This window comes from Muscardinus avellanarius (assembly GCF_963383645.1).
Source record: "Muscardinus avellanarius genome assembly, chromosome: 10".
In the NCBI taxonomy this organism is placed as follows: Eukaryota; Metazoa; Chordata; class Mammalia; order Rodentia; family Gliridae; genus Muscardinus; species Muscardinus avellanarius.
Genome location: NC_137796.1, coordinates 61,703,489 through 61,710,555, shown reverse-complemented (window position 1 = coordinate 61,710,555; position 7,067 = coordinate 61,703,489).

Sequence of the window (7,067 nt, the reverse complement as noted above, 5' to 3'; positions counted from 1 at the left end):
TCCCCGAGCGGTAGCCGCCACGGTCACGGCAACTACCTCGGGATGAGCGGAAGAGCGCCTGCGCTGCGCGCGCACCGCGCAGGTCAGATGGGGGCAGCCACTGACGCGCCAGCGGCCATCTTTGTGCGGGGCAAACAAGTTGGTTTGGTTTAAAACTCAGTTCTTATTCACACCCAGAGCGTGGAAGATTCCTACAGGGTATATTGAACCACTTAGGGGGCCTCAGTAAGAAGGCTGCATTATTTTCAGGATTGTCAGAAGCGAAATAAATAGAAATTGGTACAGCGGGCCGCCATCTTTGAGCGGGGCGACCTTTACGACTTCAGTCCCAAAGGGATGGCAGGAGTCGTGGTTGCTAGGCAACGCGTACGCGGTCCTTGTTTTCCAAGGCAGAGATTAAGTTTCTAGGTCGGCTCTTTCAGGCACCGGTGTGGGGGAGGGACGTGTGAAGGGCCCAATCGCGTAGTCGGAGACCAGGTTACTAGGCAACATTTTAAGGTTGCGGTCAACTTGGAAGAATGCAGCTGTTTTCCCTGGAAAAGCAGCCGAACTCCAACCTAAGTGGAGGTTGCTTGGCAACACCATAGTTTTCTGGGAGAGAAACTAGAAACTGGCCCAGAACATAAATACATTCCAGGTGGAATGCTAATGTAACAAATAAAAACTATCTGAAAAAAAAAAAAGTCCTGAAAACGAATACAGTCTTTTAGCATTACTGCAAAACCACAAAACAAAACAAAACAAAACAAAAAAACTTCCCTGTAGAAGACTGCATAAATGGACTTAAAAACATACAATATGCTAGAAAATACTTGCAACATATGCGTGGATAGAAATTTACTATACAAATAAACCGGGTGTGGTGGCGCACGCTTGTAATCCCAGCATTTGGGAAACTGAGACAGGAGGATCACAGTTCGCGGACACCTTCAGCTACTTAGTGAGGCCCTCTGTAATTTAGTGAGACCCTGTTTCAAAATAAAGGGCAGGGGATGTAGCTCAGAGGTCGAATGCCCCTGGGTTTCATCCTCAGGCCCGCAAAATAAATAAATAAATAAATAAATAAGGCAGGGGGTGTTGCTTAGAGGTTGAATGCCCCTGGGTTCCATCCCCAAAACCGCAAAAAAAAAAAAAAAAAAAGACAGTGAGGGTTTTTTTTTTGTTTTATTTTGTTTTGCGGTGCTGGGGATTGAACTCAGGGGCATTCTAACTCCAAAATACACCTCCAAAGCTGGGCGTGGTGGCGCACACTTGTAATCTCAAGGGTTGGGAGGCTGAGACAGGAGGATCAAACCAGTTCAAAGCCAGCCTCAGCTACTTAGTGAGGCTTTCAGCAACTTAGTGAGACCCTGTTTCCATATAAAGTATAAAATAAACCGGGTGGGGTGGTGCATGCTTGTAATCCCAGCATTCGGGAGGCTGAGACCAGAGAATCGTGGTTCGCAGACAGCCTCAGCTACTACTTAGTGAGGCCCCCTGCAATTTAGTGAGACCCTGTTTCAAAATAAAGAATAATATTAGATGTCAACCACTAAGCCAAGCATGGGAAGGAGGAATGGGAAGGGAATGGTATGGAGATTGGGTAGGGGCTAATTGGGCGATATGTGCATGTATGCCTACACAAGTTTTTTTTTTTTTAATCCCATTATGATGTATGAATACAGTGCACCAATAAAAAAAATTAAAAAAAAAGAATAAAAAATAGGGCTGGGGGTATAGCTTGAAGGTCGAATGCCCCTGTGTTCCATCTCCAGACCCGCAAGAAAAAAAAAAAAAAAAAAAAGTATAAAATAGGTCTGGGAGTATAGTCCGGAGGTAGAAAAGCCCCTGGGTTCCACCCTCAGTACCACAAAAAACAAACAAACAAAAGAAAAACTCCAGACCAATTTTTAATTCTTTATTTTGTTTGTTTTGTTTTTGGTGGTATTGGAGTTCCTGGAAACCCTTCTACCTCCGGGCTACACTCCCAGACACCTACTTTTTATATTTTTTTAAAATTTCGAAACAGTCTCTTAAACCAGCGAGGCTGGCTTCGAACTGAAACCTGCACGATCCTCCTGTCTCTGCCTCCCAAGTGCAGGATTACAGGCGTGCATCACCACGCCCGGCTTAATTCTTTATTTTGAAACAGGGTCTCACTGAGTTACAGCTTCAATAAGTAGCTGACACTGTCCATGAACTGTTATCTTCCTTTCTCAGCCTCCTAAATGCTGGGATCACCAGCGTGCACTACCATTCCTGGCTTGACACTGATGTTTCTGAATGCATCTTTTTTTTTTTTTTTTTTTTCATGGTACTGGGGATGGAACCCAAGAGCATTCTACATTTGAGATACACCTCCAGCCCGAATTTTTATTCTTTATTTTGAAACAGGGTCTCACTTAGTTGCAGAGGGCCTCATTAAATAGCTGAGGCTGGCGGTGAACCTGTGATCCTCTTGTTTCAGCCTCTCAAGTACTGAGATTACAAGTGTGCACCACCACGCCTGGCCTGCATATCTTTTTATGAGAATTCATTATCTCCCCTTTCCCATACAGCCTAGCCAATAATCTTCTCCCCCTCACCCCAAATGCAGGTTTAGGATAGCCAGTTATCTCTGCTGTGTAAGCTTTTTTTTTTGGTTAGATCACTGATCAAATGTATTATTTGGTTGCAAGGTCAGAGGCTACTTAGTATATGCCCGATTTGAGGTTTAAAGCATGTATTGTCCACTTGTGTCCTTGGTGAGTTCTCAGCCTTTCCCTATCTCTGCTAAAAGTTACTTATTATGTTGAAAACTTGTTTTATAATAAACAAAAGAAAGACACAGGAATATAGTCTTTTTTTTTTTTTGTGGTACTGGGGGTGGAACCCAGGGGCTTTTTTCTACCTCCGGGCTATACTCCCAGACCTATTTTATATTTTATTTGGAAACAAGGTCTCACTAAGTTGCTGAGAGCCTCACTTAAGTAGCTGAGGCTGGCTTCGAACCTATGCGATCCTCCTGTCTCAGCCTCCCAAGCGCTGGGATTACAAACTTGTGCCACCACGCCTGGCTATAGTCTTATTGTTTTTGTTTTTGTTTTTTTGTAAAGAAGTTTATTAGAAAGATAGAAATACAGAAAATAGAAATACAGCCCCATGCCAAAATGGCATGGGGGGGTGACTTGGAATGAATACATCCTATAGTCTTTTAAAATATGGGGATTTGGATGTAGTGGCGCACCCTTGTAATCCCTGTGCTTGGGAGGCAGAGACAGGAGGATCGCGCAGGTTTGAAGTCAGCCGTGCTGGCTTTAGAGACCCTGTTTCCAAATAAAAGATATAAAATGGGTCTGGGAGTGTAGCCCGGAGGTAGAAAGGCTTCCAGAAACCCCAGTACTACCAAAAAATAAAAAATAAAAAAATATGGGGATTTGGGGCTATAACTATTCTTTGTAATGAGTCATTAATATTGGATTAATATAGCTTGCTTTTATATCTTTTAACTTTAAACTATTGAACTTTTGTGAGAATTTATATAATTCTTTTTCTAAGTGTAGGTGTTTGTGTTTTAACAAATTGTTCAGCTGGGCTAACAGCCAATTTTTAGCTGAACAAGGTCAATCCTAGCTGCAGCCCTTGGCTGACAGCTTACAGAAAGAGAAAAAGAGAAAAGGATTTTATTGTTTTGCCTAAGTATAAAAACCTGTTCTTTTTTTTTTTTTTTTTTTTTTTTTTTTTGAGGTACTGGGGATGCAAAAACCTAAGTTGCTGAGGCTGTCCATGAACCTCCATCCTCCTATCTCAGCCTCCCAAATGCTGGGATTACAAGCATGCACCACCACGCCCGGCTCACCCCTTAATTTTTAAAATTTATTTATTTATTTATATATTTATTTTGTGTGTGATATTGAGAATGGAAGCCAGGGGCATTCTACCTCTGAGCTAAACGCCCAGCCCTAACTTATATTCTTTATTTGGAAACAAGGTCTCACTAAATTGCAGAGGGCCTCACTAAGTTGATGAGGCCGGTGTTGAACCTGCTTCTGTTTCAGCTTCCCAAATACTGGGATTACAAGCATGCTCACCATGCTTTCGTTTTTGTTTATTTGTTTGTTTGTTTGTTTGTTTGTTTTAAAATATAAGATGAAAAGCCGGGCATGGTGAACCATGCTTCTTATCCTAGCATTTGGGAGGCTGAGACAGTAAGATCTCAGTTAATGGACAGCCTCAGCTTCTCAGTGACGTCCTTTGCAAATCAGTAAGACCCTGTTTCAAAATAAAGAATAAAAATAGGGCTGGAGGTGTAGCTCAGAGGTAGACTGCCCCTGGGTTCCATCCCCAGTACCGCAAGAAAAAACTACTTGCTGAGGCTTTCCTCAGATAAGATGGCACATGCTTGTAATCCCAGCATTTGGGAGGCTAAGAAAAGAGGATCTGGGTTGGAGGCCAGCCTCAACTACTTAGTGAGGCCATCTGCAACTCAGTGAGACCCTGTTCCAAAATAAAGGATAAGGTATCAGGCGGGGGTGTAGCTTGGAGGTAGAATGCCCCTGGGTTCAATCCCCAATATGAACCATACACACACACAAATAATAATAATAATAATAACAACAACAATAAGATGGGCTGGCTCTGGTGGCTCAGAATTTCCAGAAGTCAGCTGCTGGACATCAGGGTCCCAGTGCCCGCAAGGACGTTCTGCCTCTTTTCCCCTTTCCTGCTCTCTTTATAATAAATTCTCTACACCCCCTCCCTTATTTTGTTCTGTACAGAGGATGGAATCCAGGGGAGTATACCTCCAAGCTCCACCCCCAGCCCTACTTTTTATTATTTTGAAACAGGGTCTCACTGAGCTGCAAAAGGCCTCATTAAGTAGCTGAGGCTGTCTGCGAACGGTGATCCTCCAGTTTCAGCCTCCCAAATGTAAAAGCGTGCGCCACCATGTGCAGCTATTAATTTTTTATTTTAAAACAGGGTCTCAGCCAGGTGTGGTGGCTCACTCTTGTAATCCCAGCATTTGGGAGGCTGAGACAGGAGGATTGGAGTATGCAGGCAGCCTCAGCTACTTAGTGAGGCCCTCCACAACTTAGTGAGACCCTGTTTCAAAATAAAGAATAAAACATAGGGCAGGGGGTATGCCTCGGAGATCAAATGCCCCTGAGTTCCATCCTCAGTACAGCAAAAAACAAACAGACTCTCAAACAAACAAACAAACAAACAAACAAAACCAAACAGGTCTCAGTGAGTTGCAGAGGCCTCACTAAACAGGTGAGGCTGGTCACAAACCTGGATCCCCTGTCTCAGTCTACTGCCCTTTCTACTGTCTACCTGTCATTCTTCACAGGTATACAAGATCCCCAGTAAAGAAAATGCGACTTTCACAAATTACTGGGATTATAGGTGTGTGTTAGAGTGCCCAACAATAAATGAATTTTTAAAAAATTGCACAATAGAGCCGGGCGTGTTGGCACACGTTTGTAATCCCAGGATTTGGAAGGCTGAGACAGGGCAGAAAAAAGTTGTAGTTTTAGTTGGGCTTGGTGAAGTAATTCAGTACTTGGGAGGCTGAGACAGGAGCATCACAGGTTCCCTACCAGCCTCAGTAACTTGTGAGGCCCTCTGCGATTTAGTGAGACCCTGCTTCAAAATAAAAAATAGAAAATAGGGCTGAGGGTATAGCTCACAGACAGAATACCCCTGGGTTCAATCCCAATAGAGAAACAAAAAGAATAAAAAATCTGGCTGCGGATGTAGGTCATAGGTAGAATGCCCCTGGATTCAATTCCCAGTGACACACACACACACACACACAGCCGGGCGTGGTGGTGCATGCTTATAATCCCAGCATTTGGGAGGCTGAGGCAGGAGTGATGTTCACGGTCAGCCTCATATACTTAGGCCCTCCACAACTTAGTGAGACCCTGTTTTAAGATAAAGAATAAAACATAGGTCAGGGGGTGTAGCTCAGAGGTAGAATGCCCCTGCGTTCCATCCCCAGACTCGCCCCCCAAAAAAAAAGGTTTATTATAGGTTTAGAACTTGGAAAGTAGTATTTTCACATTTTACATGATATATTACCGTGTATAAATTAATCGCAAAACTTAATGAAAATTTTATCAAAACACAAGGTTTCCTTTTTATTCTTTTTCTATCAACAAAAATAACCATCCCATTTGGTGGTTTCTAGGCAACGTTCACGGCCCGAACCATTCTCAAAAGTGAGGGAGAGGTGCTCCCCCCCTCCCCCGCTTTCGCGCTGGAACGCGGACTAGTGGCCATTTGAGCAGGGCAGAGGCGTTTAGACTTTTAGTATGAAGGTTTGGCCGAACTGTGGTTGCTAGGCAACGCACTATAGCCACTTTTTTTATTCTTTTTTTTTTTTTCTTTCGCGGTATTGAAGATTGAATCCAGGTGCATTCTACCTCCAAGCTACGCCCACAGCTGTTTTTCATTCAATCGCTCTCTCTCTTTTTTTTTTTTTTTTTTTTTTTGCGGGTCTGAAGATGGAACCCAGGGGCATTCGACCTCCGAGCTACACCCTCTGCCCTATTTTTTATTCTTTACTTTGAAACAGGGTCTCACTGTATTGCAGAGGGCCTCACTAAGTAGCTGAGGCTGGCAGTGAGCCGGGAATTCTCCTGTGTCAGCCTCCCCCGAGCTGGGATTGGAAGCGTCGCGGGCTACTACCACGTTCTTGCTCACCGTATTTCTCATTATAAAACCGGAATCCAGGCGCTACGTGGTTGCTAGGCAACGCCTTGGTGCCGTCGCCATCTTTGATCGGGGCACCACAGTGTTGATTTTAATTTAGAACGTCATTATACTCTATAGGGTGGTTGCCAGTCAAAGCCTGATTACCATCACCAGGTTCACGGTGATCTCCTCATCCACCTTGTTAAATAAATGAGGCCACACCGCCTCGGAAACTACAAAACTTTGCAAGTTTGGTTTACCGCCATCTTTGTTACGGGCATCGTGATTTCCGGCTGGGGCGGAAAAGAACCTAGTAAGGTTTGAGGGACAGAGTTGGATGAAGAAGGCGGGGATGTAGTCTTCTTCCCACCGGCTTCGCCTCTCGCCCTCTGGCGGCTCAACGCGTCGGG